This window comes from Dermacentor albipictus, unplaced genomic scaffold (assembly GCF_038994185.2).
Source record: "Dermacentor albipictus isolate Rhodes 1998 colony unplaced genomic scaffold, USDA_Dalb.pri_finalv2 scaffold_125, whole genome shotgun sequence".
NCBI classification, from domain to species: domain Eukaryota; kingdom Metazoa; phylum Arthropoda; class Arachnida; order Ixodida; family Ixodidae; genus Dermacentor; species Dermacentor albipictus.
Window position 1 is genome coordinate 75,001 of NW_027225679.1, and position 12,500 is coordinate 87,500.

The window sequence follows — 12,500 nt, forward strand, 5'->3', positions numbered from 1 at the left end:
ACATCGCTTTCGCCCATTCCAGCACGACCGAGTACGACGCCCTGCCACGTCCTTACGGACGAGGCTGGCAGGCGGCACAACGCCTGCGCGCGTGCGTCATACGAGCGGTACATGCCGAAACGGACTCGACACGTTCGAAAACCCAGCGCCAACCGAGTGCGACGCCCTACCACGTCCTTCGCCCAACACGGAGCTACTTATAGACGAGGCTGGCAGGCGGTGAACCGCCTGCACGCGTGCGGCGCACGAGCAGTTGCGTGGTAAGCGACCGTGTCTGAAGCCCAAAACACCACCGAGGCAAAGATCGCCTTAGCAGCGCGCCGCTTCAGCGGGCACCGCAGGGGCGACTAAAACCTGGCGGGAGGCATCGTCTCGTGTAGCGTCGCCCCTGCCCCAACTGGAGTGGCCCAGTCTTAAGGGGACAGAGACTGCGAAGCACTTGGACCGACGGCGGACTACGACGGAACGCTTCAGCTCGGCCAACGCTCTCGAGGGAGACATTTTCCGTCTCGCGGCAATTCTCCGCCGTGCCGTGCTCTTCTCGCTCGCAGACGGCGCTCTCGCGTCGAACCGCTTTCGGGGGCCACCCTTCTCCTCCCCGCTCCTCGCACGAATCTGCCGATTCCCATTCGTGCGACGAAGCCCGGAAGGGCGCCCACACAGCTGCGGTGACGTGAGCGAGCGACCAGCTCTGGAGCTCGACGTACTCCGAAGGCAAACAACGCAAATTGCGATCGCTTCCGACTCTCTCGCAAAGGTGCGCGCTACAAGGCAACAGACGTTCGCGCCTCGAGCTTGGACCGCTCTTTCCCTGCAGGTATCCGACTCCATCCTGCGGCGGTCTTGCCAGAGGCGCGCACTCGTCACGCTGCAGTAGTAATGCCTCGTTTCCGTCTCTTCGAAGATTTGGCACGACGGCTCGCCACCGTCTCCTTCTCGTGAGGTTGCTGGCGCGTGGCTTCAGCGCTCAACGTACTGTCCATGATGCCGACGCGGTCAAAACGAGTCGACGGACGCACGTTCCCTGTGCGCCGAAGGCTCTCTTGATATGTGATCCGACCCTCAGACAGACGAAGCCAAGGGAAGACCCAAGGCCGCAATGTGCGTTCAAAGAATCAGTGCTCAGTGTGTCCTGCAATTCACACCAAGTCTCGCAGCTGGCTGCGTTCTTCATCGACCCGAGAACCGAGTGATCCACCGCTTAGAGTCGTGAAAAATAGTTTGTTCAATTCAGTACAGTACAACCAGTGTTTCAGGCACGTGGCGTCTCCCTGTGTGTGGTTTCGAAGAGCGCCTTTCGGCGTGCGCTACTCCTGTTTCGCTCTTTCGTTCGGCGGTCACGCGTTTCCGCATGACCGCTGCTGATCCAACAGCCTACTCGAGACGAAAGACAAGAGCTTGGCGCGCGCGTACTCGCGCAGCTCTCCAAAGCCACTCGGCCAGTGCCAGGGACGGCTCTCTGCGCCGGAGCCACAACAAGTCTACTTGAGGCGGAAGACGAAGCCAGCAAGGGCCTGGCCGCAAGTGCGTTCGAATACGGGATTACAGTCCCTCGTCTGTCCGTACTTCCTCTTTCGACGTGCGGCGCCTTCCCAAAGCGCACAAGTCCGCAAACCGCAGAACGCTTCCGACGTAGCAAAGCCGCGTTTCCTTCGGTACTTCGCAGCAACGCCGCCTTTCCCTCGGCGGCGGGCAAATAGCCTGCAGACGTCGTCGCATTGAACCGCGAACTCGACACCTCGCGCGTCACGAGCGGGAGCCGACCGGCAGCCTCCGGCCCTTTCGGGCGCGGTGGAATTTGCCGCGGAGGACGGGAGAGTGCTTTAGGCCACGGTTCCTTCCGTACTTGGCAGCCGCACCCTCAATACCGCCGGTTCCATGACCGACCGAGCGCCGCACCGTTCCTTTAGTACTTGGGCAGCAACAAAGTCGGGTCGTTACTCCACACTCGCCGCAGGAAGCGACCGGCAGCCGCCAGCCTTTTCAGACTCGGCAGCGTTTGCCGCGGAGGACGGGAGAGCGCTCGCACCACGGTTCCGTGTGTACTAAGCGGCAGCGGCATTAGCTCTCGACCGTCAGTTCCTTGACCGACCGCACGCTTCGCCGTTCCCCTCGTACTGGGCAAGAGCAGCAGGTCGGGTCGTCTTACTCCCATTCCGCGCAAGAGTGCCGAGGCGGACTTCAGAAAGCCCACCCAACAGTGTGCGTTACGCCGTTTCTACCCGCGGGCGCGGCCAAGCCAACCGTCCAAGGTTGCAGCCGGCGTCCACTGGGCGCAACAAATTTGGCACGGGGCGCCCTTCGAAATTCGGGCAATCCCCGGCATGTTCGGGTATAGCCGTCCCCGCGTCCAAGCGGGGCCAGCGGCGGAAAGCGTCGGGCGCAGCGAGCTGCTTCACCCACACGGGGTAGAAACAATGGCGCTCGTCACCCTCGAACAATCCGGTAATGATCCTTCCGCAGGTTCACCTACGGAAACCTTGTTACGACTTTTACTTCCTCTAAATGATCAAGTTTGGTCATCTTTCCAACAGACCGGCGCAACCGAAAGGCCGCGCCGGACATCGGTCCGAAGACCTCACTAAATCATTCAATCGGTAGTAGCGACGGGCGGTGTGTACAAAGGGCAGGGACGTAATCAACGCGAGCTTATGACTCGCGCTTACTGGGAATTCCTCGTTCAAGGGGAACAATTGCAAGCCCCTATCCCAATCACGAAAGAAGTTCCACGGGTTACCCAGTCTTTTCAGACAGGGATAAAGACACGCTGCTTCCTTCAGTGTAGCGCGCGTGCGGCCCCGGACATCTAAGGGCATCACAGACCTGTTATTGCTCTGTTTCGTGCGGCTAGGAGCCGCTTGTCCCTCTAAGAAGGTTGTAAGGTGCTGGGAACCCCGCACCTATTTAATAGGCTAGAGTCTCGTTCGTTATCGGAATTAACCAGACAAATCGCTCCACCAACTAAGAACGGCCATGCACCACCATCCACCGAATCAAGAAAGAGCTCTCAATCTGTCAATCCTCCCAGTGTCCGGGCCGGGTAAGTTTTCCCGTGTTGAGTCAAATTAAGCCGCAGGCTCCACTCCTGGTGGTGCCCTTCCGTCAATTCCTTTAAGTTTCAGCTTTGCAACCATACTTCCCCCGGAACCCAAACACTTTGGTTTCCCGGAAGCTGCCCGCCGAGTCATTTGAGTAACTCAGGCGGATCGCTGGTTGGCATCGTTTATGGTCAGAACTAGGGCGGTATCTGATCGCCTTCGAACCTCTGACTTTCGTTCTTGATCAAAGAAAACATTCTTGGCAAATGCTTTCGCAGTAGTTCGTCTTGCGACGGTCCAAGAATTTCACCTCTAGCGCCGCAATACGAATGCCCCCGTCTGTCCCTCTTAATCATTACCTCGTATTCCAAAAACCAACAGAACAGAAACGAGGTCTTGTTCTATTATTCCATGCAAGTTTATTCAGGCGACTCGCCTGCGTTGAGCACTCTAATTTTTTCAAAGTAAAAGCACCGGCCTTCTCGAGGCACACAATGAAGTGCACCAAGAAAGGACCGGCATGATGTTCAGTCCGAGCCGTCGCATCGGGTAGATGCACTACTCGTCTGGAACTGAGATCCAACTACGAGCTTTTTAACCGCAGCAGCTTTAGTATACGCTATTGGAGCTGGAATTACCGCGGCTGCTGGCACCAGACTTGCCCTCCAATTGATCCTCGTTAAAGGATTTAGAGTGTACTCATTTCAATTACGGGGCCTCAAAAGAGTCCCGTATTGTTATTTTTCGTCACTACCTCCCCGTGCCGGGAGTGGGTAATTTGCGCGCCTGCTGCCTTCCTTGGATGTGGTAGCCGTTTCTCAGGCTCCCTCTCCGGAATCGAACCCTGATTCTCCGTTACCCGTAACAACCATGGTAAGCAAGTAACCTACCATCGAAAGTTGATAAGGCAGACACTTGAAAGAAACGTCGCCGGCTCGTGGCCATGCGATCAGCACAAAGTTATCCAGAGTCACCACACAATACGGGCCGAAACCCGATCGATCTTGGTCTAATAAAAGCACCCGTCGCCCAAAGGGCTTCAGGCTCACTGCATGTATTAGCTCTAGAATTGCCACAGTTATCCAAGTAGGAAGAAACGATCTAAGGAACCATAACTGATTTAATGAGCCATTCGCGGTTTCGCCTTATTTCGGCATGTACTTAGACATGCATGGCTTAATCTTTGAGACAAGCATATGATTACTGGCAGGATCAACCAGGTAATCGTTCAACTGCGCGTCCCGCCTGTCAAGCAGGCCGGACGCCGTTTTTGCGATGCCGAGGCCACCTTCAGGCGCCCCAGCACGCTTCGTTCTTGCAAAGAGTAGCACTTTGCACAGTCCGAGACGACGGCGTTCGAGCTCGCTACGGCGCCCTCCCCGAAGGGCCGGGTATCGCCACGCGGCAAGAAGCACGCAACATTCTCGATAGACTGGTTGTGTCGACTCGATCACGGCTTGCGGTTTCTCTTGAGCCCGCAGCACAGGTGGACCGACCGACACTTGCAACGTAGCCGAGACGGCAAAGCCGCCAGGCGACGGGTCACGCCCGCGCCTTCGGCGCTTTCGCATTTGACTCGTCCGAGGACGATGCGGAACACAACTCGATATCGTGGAGAAAGCGTCGTCCGACAACCAGCCCCTAACGCATCAAGCGGATGAGGCTGCAGACGTCAGCTGTGGGATCCACGGGAGCGATACCGGGGACACGCTTGACGGGCACGAAGCCCGCCGCATATCAAACACCCAGGTCGCTTTTGGGGGCGACTGCTCTCTGGGACCCCCATATAATAGCAGCGATAAGTTCCCAAATCTCCATGGGGCCGTACTCGTGCCACTTTCGACGAGCGTTTGGCGAAAATCGTGCCGCCTCGCAGCGCCGCGAGCGAGATGGAAAGCTTACGTCGGCAGCGCAATGCCGAAGTCGTGAAAGCGCAGCGCGTCGACCGAATGCGCGAACGGCAATCTCTCGCCTATGGACAGCGCGGTTTCCAGAACAATCGCCTTTCTGTGCCCCTACGGGGCCGCACGCTAGCGCGGCCCTTTCGCCGTTTCCGAGCACGAGTGCGACCGGCGCGGGCGGCGTGCTCGACACCCCGGCTGACGCCGTTTCGGACTTTGTCTCTTCGCGCGCTCGCGCCAACGCCGCGGCAAAACGACGACCTCTGCGCGGTTCTTTCCCGGTTCCCGGCGTGCTATAGTGCAGCCAGCCGGACGGTGGCGACGACTCAGTCGCGGCCGTGCGGTGGCTTGTACGCCAAAGTTGCGTGACGGGCGTCGAGCTCCCGCCGCGGCCCGGCTCAGGTGGTTTCGGACTTCTGTCTCTTCCGAGCGCTCGCGTCGTCGTGGGCACGATTCTCGAGTGCGGAGCGGTGCGCGGACACCACCACGAACACGCGCAAGCCGAAAACGGCACTACGGTACAACGTCGGCCAGGGCGGTACGGCCCCCTTATATGAGCAGCGATAAGTGACCAGATCTCCACGGGGCCGTACTCGTGCGACAAGGCGGCGTACTGCGCCGAGCCGAGCGCCAATATTTGGCCTTGGCACGGCCGATTTGAGCTCTCGCGATCGCCGCGGTACCGCCGCTCACCGATTCAAGGCACGCTAGCGCGGCCCCTTCGCCATTTTTCGAGTAAGAGTGCGAAAAGCGCGCGCGGCGTGCTCGTCGCCCCGGCTGACGTAGTCTCGGACTTAGTCTCGCTCACGCCGCCCCGGCTGACGTCGTCTCGGACTTAGTCGCGCTCACACCGCCCCGGCTCACGTGGTTTCGGACTTCCGTCTCTTCCGAGCGCTCGCGTCGTCGTGGGCACGATTCTCGAGTGCGGAGCGGTGCGCGGACACCACCACGAACACGCGCAAGCCGAAAATGGCACTACGGTACAACGTCGGCCAGGGCGGTACGGCCCCCTTATATGAGCAGCGATAAGTGACCAGATCTCCACGGGGCCGTACTCGTGCGACAAGGCGGCGTACTGCGCCGAGCCGAGCGCCAATATTTGGCCTTGGCACGGCCGATTTGAGCTCTCGCGATCGCCGCGGTACCGCCGCTCACCGATTCAAGGCACGCTAGCGCGGCCCCTTCGCCATTTTTCGAGTAAGAGTGCGAAAAGCGCGCGCGGCGTGCTCGTCGCCCCGGCTGACGTAGTCTCGGACTTAGTCTCGCTCACGCCGCCCCGGCTGACGTCGTCTCGGACTTAGTCGCGCTCACACCGCCCCGGCTCACGTGGTTTCGGACTTTCGTCTCTTCCGAGCGCTCGCGTCGTCGTGGGCACGATTCTCGAGTGCGGAGCGGTGCGCGGACACCACCACGAACACGCGCAAGCCGAAAACGGCACTACGGTACAACGTCGGCCAGGGCGGTACGGCCCCTTATAAGAGCAGCGATAAGTGACCAGACCTCCACGGGGCCGTACTCGTGCGACAAGGCGGCGTACTGCGCCGAGCCGAGCGCCAATATTTGGCTTTGGCACGGCCGATTTGAGCTCTCGCGATCGCCGCGGTACCGCCGCTCACCGATTCAAGGCACGCTAGCGCGGCCCCTTCGCCATTTTTCGAGTAAGAGTGGGAAAAGCGCGCGCGGCGTGCTCGACGCCCCGGCTGACGTCGTCTCGGACTTGGTCGACGCCCCGGCTGACGTAGTCTCGGACTTAGTCTCGCTCACGCCGCCCCGGCTGACGTCGTCTCGGACTTAGTCGCGCTCACACCGCCCCGGCTCACGTGGTTTCGGACTTTCGTCTCTTCCGAGCGCTCGCGTCGTCGTGGGCACGATTCTCGAGTGCGGAGCGGTGCGCGGACACCACCACGAACACGCGCAAGCCGAAAACGGCACTACGGTACAACGTCGGCCAGGGCGGTACGGCCCCTTATAAGAGCAGCGATAAGTGACCAGACCTCCACGGGGCCGTACTCGTGCGACAAGGCGGCGTACTGCGCCGAGCCGAGCGCCAATATTTGGCTTTGGCACGGCCGATTTGAGCTCTCGCGATCGCCGCGGTACCGCCGCTCACCGATTCAAGGCACGCTAGCGCGGCCCCTTCGCCATTTTTCGAGTAAGAGTGGGAAAAGCGCGCGCGGCGTGCTCGACGCCCCGGCTGACGTCGTCTCGGACTTGGTCGACGCCCCGGCTGACGTAGTCTCGGACTTAGTCTCGCTCACGCCGCCCCGGCTGACGTCGTCTCGGACTTAGTCGCGCTCACACCGCCCCGGCTCACGTGGTTTCGGACTTGCGTCTCTTCCGAGCGCTCGCGTCGTCGTGGGCACGATTCTCGAGTGCGGAGCGGTGCGCGGACACCACCACGAACACGCGCAAGCCGAAAACGGCACTACGGTACAACGTCGGCCAGGGCGGTACGGCCCCTTATAAGAGCAGCGATAAGTGACCAGACCTCCACGGGGCCGTACTCGTGCGACAAGGCGGCGTACTGCGCCGAGCCGAGCGCCAATATTTGGCCTTGGCACGGCCGATTTGAGCTCTCGCGATCGCCGCGGTACCGCCGCTCACCGATTCAAGGCACGCTAGCGCGGCCCCTTCGCCATTTTTCGAGTAAGAGTGGGAAAAGCGACCGCGGCGTGCTCGACGCCCCGGCTGACGTCGTCTCGGACTTAGTCGACGCCCCGGCTGACGTAGTCTCGGACTTGGTCTCGCTCACGCCGCCCCGGCTGACGTCGTCTCGGACTTAGTCGCGCTCACACCGCCCCGGCTCACGTGGCTTCGGACTTGGTCTCTTCGAGCGCTCGCAGCCAGGTCGGGGCCGACGCCGACGTCTGCGTGGGGCTTCAACGATTCCCGGCGCGACGCAATGCAACTGCGCGCAGGATGCCAGCGACTCCGCCGTGGCCGTGCGGCGGTGTACACGCAGAAGTTTCGTGAAGGGGTATCGAGCTCCCGCCGCCCCGGCGGACGTGGTTTCGGACTTTAGCGCTCGCAGCGATCTCGCGGCGATCGCTGACGTCTGCGCGGTTTCAGGTGTGCTACGATGCAGCAGTCTGCCGCACGACAATTTACGGAAGCGAGTGCATTCCGCCCCGGCGGACGCGGCAGCGGACTTTGTGCCTGCGGGAGTGCTCTTGTTGCTGTAAAATTTGAACGGGTGCAGCTGCGCGAAGCAAGTGTACACATTTTCTCTCTCTCTCTCTCTCTCTCTGCCTCTGAGGCGACTGTAATTTTAATTTAAATGCAATTGGAGGCGGGAGCAACCTGATGAGAGTAGGCGGACTTCGGCACACCTTGTAGTTTAGAAATTGTTTTCAAGCTTTGAGGACATACACAATCGCGCCATCTGCTTTCCCCGTCTCTTTGGCACTTCATAGTGTGTGCAGCATGCTCTGCATTCCAAAGAAACGCGCCTGTTTCTCCCCCTCTCTCACGTTCTTCTTGTCTTTCTTGCTGCTCTTGTGAGAAGTTGCTATGCTCTTTACTCGCTGTAAAATAGAATGCTTGCGCGAGCCAACAACTTGCGTGTCTTTCTTTTTTTTTGTTGTTGTTGTTTTTTTCTCTCTTCCCAAGACGTTTCTGCCATTATTCACTAGCTCTCGTTCTTAGTATGCAACGGAGCGTTAGCTCGCGCCATCTACCTTTCTTTCTGTATGGCGAAGGCCGTAGGTTTTCCTAGTTCCGCACACAGATGGCGCGGATGCGTTTTCGCGCCAGTTTCGAACGACCTCGCTGTACACATGTTTCTCATTTAAAAGTTTCAAAGGGGCTTGCGAAAGGGCGTGGTCCTTTTTTCTTGCGCAAGGCTGAGCTTTCCAGCTGTGCTTAAGCTATGCTAGCATGTGTGCGTATGTGTGTGTGTGTGTGTGTGTGTGTGTGTGTGTGTGTGTGCGTGCGCGCGCGCGCGTGCGTGCGCGTGCATATGTGTGCGTGTGTGTGTATACACGCACACGGTAAAGATGATGGGGTAGCGCTATTTCTTTCTTTCTTTCTTTCTTTTTTAACAACACCTGTGCTCCACATGGCGATCTTCCTGCCCTCTATGTTTCCGGTTGGAAGGAGTGCGCAGCCTTTTCTATATTTATTTATTTTTTTTTTTTCATTCTCTTTCATTCGTACATGAGGCGCGCTACCTAATTCTAGCGGTCGAATCGACACGTTGCAATCCGTCCCGGCCTGTGCCGTATGAAAACTTTCAGTGGGCCTTGCGGTAAATAAAAGGAAATGAGGGAAATGCGCGTAGTGTATTACACTTGCGCACGGGCTTGAAACGAAGGCCTCAAAGAAAGCCGCCTTGAGCGGTCGCATTCAGACGGAAGTAAGCATTCCCCTTGCGCGTGTTTTCCGCTCGCCTGTTCCGTTTTCTACGAGGTTGCCTTCGTTGGTTTTGCCTTGCGAACAAGCTTGCGCTCGGGTCTCGTTTCTACGCGACGGCGTTTCGTTAACAGTGAAAGACTGAGGCGTCGCGAGTTGATTCGCGAGATAGAGAGCATAGAGTCTCTAGACGGGCTGGGTTTTATAAGATTGCCCACGCTGTTGCTGAGGTTACCAATGTCGCCAGGGCACCCACAAGGCAGTGGTACAATGGAGTGAAGTGAAAGACATCGCTTCTCGGCCTTTTGGCTAAGATCAAAGTGTAGTATCTGTTCTTATCAGCTTAATATCTGATACGGGTTCTATATGGACCCACGATATTAAACCTATTTTTGGAAGTTGGCGGAGTGCTTGAAGCCTGCTTCACCTCCGCCGCAGGTCGGCCCGGTATTGCACTACCTCCGGGATCGGCCCCCGCTCACTTAGGTGAGACTTCATTCAATCAAAATGAAGAACACAAGCTCGAAGCGAGCACTCACGTGACACGCACCATTCCCATACTATACGCAACGATGCCGGTGTTTCTGAACGATTGTCTGCTGTAATGAGCCACTTGGGGGGGGGGGGGGGGGGGAAGGGTGATTAGCCGTGGGTTTTGCAATCAATGTAAGTCCCACTCAAAGCCAACACTGCATTTTGGAGTTCACTATCGCTTTGATCCGTAAACGACAGCAAGCTCGCCCTGCGAAAATCCGCTGCCCTAGTGGAAGAAAGGTTCCCTATGAAACAAAAATGGAGTGCCCGATTTCCGGCAACATTTTCGCTGCAGTGGGACCGAGCGCCTCGAAAACAAACTTGTCGTATGGCCAAGTGTGGCGAAATATATTCAAGGGTTCAGAGGTGCCTCAGCTTTCCAACCTGTATGTTATGAATACCTGTTGCTACCTTTTCGTCATCATCATCCTGCTGGCTACGACCACTGCAGGGCAAAGACCTCTCCCATTATTCTCCAAGCACCCCGGTCACGTGTAAGCCCGGTCACGGTCGCCGTCTAGTGCCTGCGCCCTTCCTAATCTAATCTGCCCTCCTAAATTTCCGCCACCCCGTGCTACGCTTCCCTTCTCTTGGAATTCAGTCGGTAACCCTTAATTGATGATCTTCCCCCCACATTGCATGCCCTGCGCACGCCCATTTCTTTTTCTTGGTTTAAACTAAGGTGTCATTAGCTCGCGTTTGTTCGCTCACCCCCCGAATCTGCTCTATTCTTATCCCCCGTAGCGCTACACCCATCATTCTTCTTTCCAAAGCTCGTCGCGTCGCCCTCAGTTACCCTTCGGTAATCCTTAAGGTCCTTCGTTGCGGCACTCGCGGCATCTTTCTCATTTAAATAAGGCTATTTCGTTCAGTTTTGGGGGAAAACTCAATGAGCTAGGCGCGATTGTGTCCCCGGCGCCGCTCTCAACAAGATGGCGGCGCCCAGGCTTTTTGCCTGGTGGTTCGGCTTGACGCAGAACACGCCTGCAGGGCAGTGAAGCCGCATTGAAGGGGCAACGAGCGGCGCAGTGAAGCGCATGCTCGGGCGAAAAACGCGAACATCAGCCAAAAATACAACCAAATGGCCAAATACGAATTTCCGTTATGGGAAATTGGAGTTCAGTTGGCGCGTTGCGCTCGCCTAAGGTAAAGAACATAAATGCGAGTGCCACATCAGCCAAGTCAATGCTGAGGATCGCGTATCATTTCTTATTTATTTTTCCCCTTGCCTCCTGGCCTGCGTGGCCCTAGCGCGCATGCCCACGAAAGTAATGCAATAAGGAAAACGCGAAATCATGCGGTGACGGCTGTATCATATCCATTGTGCGTGCTTTGTTCTTTTTGGACTACAGTGGTGTGCGTTATGAGAAAGTTTCAGTGACCAGCGAACCTATATTTAGAACCACATTTACGGTTACTGCTAACAAGCTGCGGGTAGGTGTTTTTTTTTTCTTTCTTTCTTTTTTTCGCTACCAACGATGGGTTATCGCAACCGCGATCGGTTGTGCTAGACGCGTTCTTGCCAAACGTTGGCTCTATACGCGACCCGTGACGCGTGGTCGGCACATTCAAGCAGTCCATTGCAAACCGTTCCAAGAAGAAGGATGCTAGCTCCACGTTCCGCCGGGAGCGCTAGTTCGAAGATTGTACTTTTAGACCCTCGAGGAAGCACCGCCATCCCACGTTTTCTATAACGCGCTAAGACTCAGAGCGACAGCGACCACTTGTCTTTGTCAATATCTCGGACACACTTTTTTTTTTTTCTTTAATCCAGATCGTCAGACGAGCCCGCGTTCACGCGCACTCGCTCTCTCCGATAAGCAGGGTAGCTCGGTTGGGGTGTTGTAGGGCCTCGCGCATGCGCTGCTGAGTTCGTCGCTTCGCCGGCCGGTCGACGCTGGCGCGGTACTGGTAATCAACTTCGACGGGCATGGTGAAACGTCACTGTGAAACGTCACGACTAGCAATGCAATGTGTTTGCGAGCAATCGGAGAAATGAGAGAGCCCCTGTAGATTAGTGGAAACGTTCCTCCAAGTATTACGTTTGCAATTTGCGCCTACGAACATGAACTAGACAAAGGAAATGATCTGTAGCCGCCTTCACTTCATAAAATTCCCGTACGAAGAAATTTGCGTGCGCACGTGATCTCCCGCATGAAACCAGACGATAGGTTAATTTTAGCCGTTCATTTCGATTTGCCGAATGTAAACCGGAACACTTTCTCCACGCGCTCTTGAGGTTTGAATGACAATCAATGACATGCTTTTTTTATATATTTTTGTTTGTTCTATCTGGAACCAAAAGAATTCAGAACGCCATTTCAATCTTAGATTCGATTCACGCCTTGCGTTACGTCACCCCTGGCATATCTGATGAACACGCTCTGCTGTTAAGCTTCATGATCACGGCATTAAAAGTCGCCACTTCCCGAACGTTTATCGAGCCGATGATGAACCGTATGCTGGATTCTTATTGTAATGAGTTTATAGAAAGTTTTATACTTCTATGGCTAGCTTCAAGGAAAGGAAAAACATCGCTCAGCATTGTATAACGCATAACAACAACAACGAAAAATCTGCAGGTTATTCATACTACAATGAGAACACTAGGAATACTGAAAAAGATGAAATCTAGACATGCTGCAAGGAGCCAACAAATGCAATTGAACCAACGAAC

At 56.5% G+C, this 12,500-nt stretch overlaps 3 non-coding genes across 3 annotated transcripts; 1 reads left to right on the forward strand and 2 right to left on the reverse strand.

Annotated features, from left to right (window-relative positions):
• Window positions 1–1,056: 1,056 nt before the first annotated feature.
• On the reverse strand, window positions 1,057–1,209 carry LOC139053455 (5.8S ribosomal RNA). Its single transcript, XR_011510499.1, has one exon. It is a non-coding gene; the product is annotated as a 5.8S ribosomal RNA (ribosomal RNA).
• A 1,237-nt stretch (window positions 1,210–2,446) lies between these two features.
• On the reverse strand, window positions 2,447–4,261 carry LOC139053443 (small subunit ribosomal RNA). The gene has a single exon (XR_011510489.1). It is a non-coding gene; the product is annotated as a small subunit ribosomal RNA (ribosomal RNA).
• Window positions 4,262–9,578: 5,317 nt separating this feature from the next.
• Window positions 9,579–9,770, forward strand: LOC139053431 (U2 spliceosomal RNA). The gene has a single exon (XR_011510477.1). It is a non-coding gene; the product is annotated as a U2 spliceosomal RNA (small nuclear RNA).
• Window positions 9,771–12,500: the final 2,730 nt, after the last annotated feature.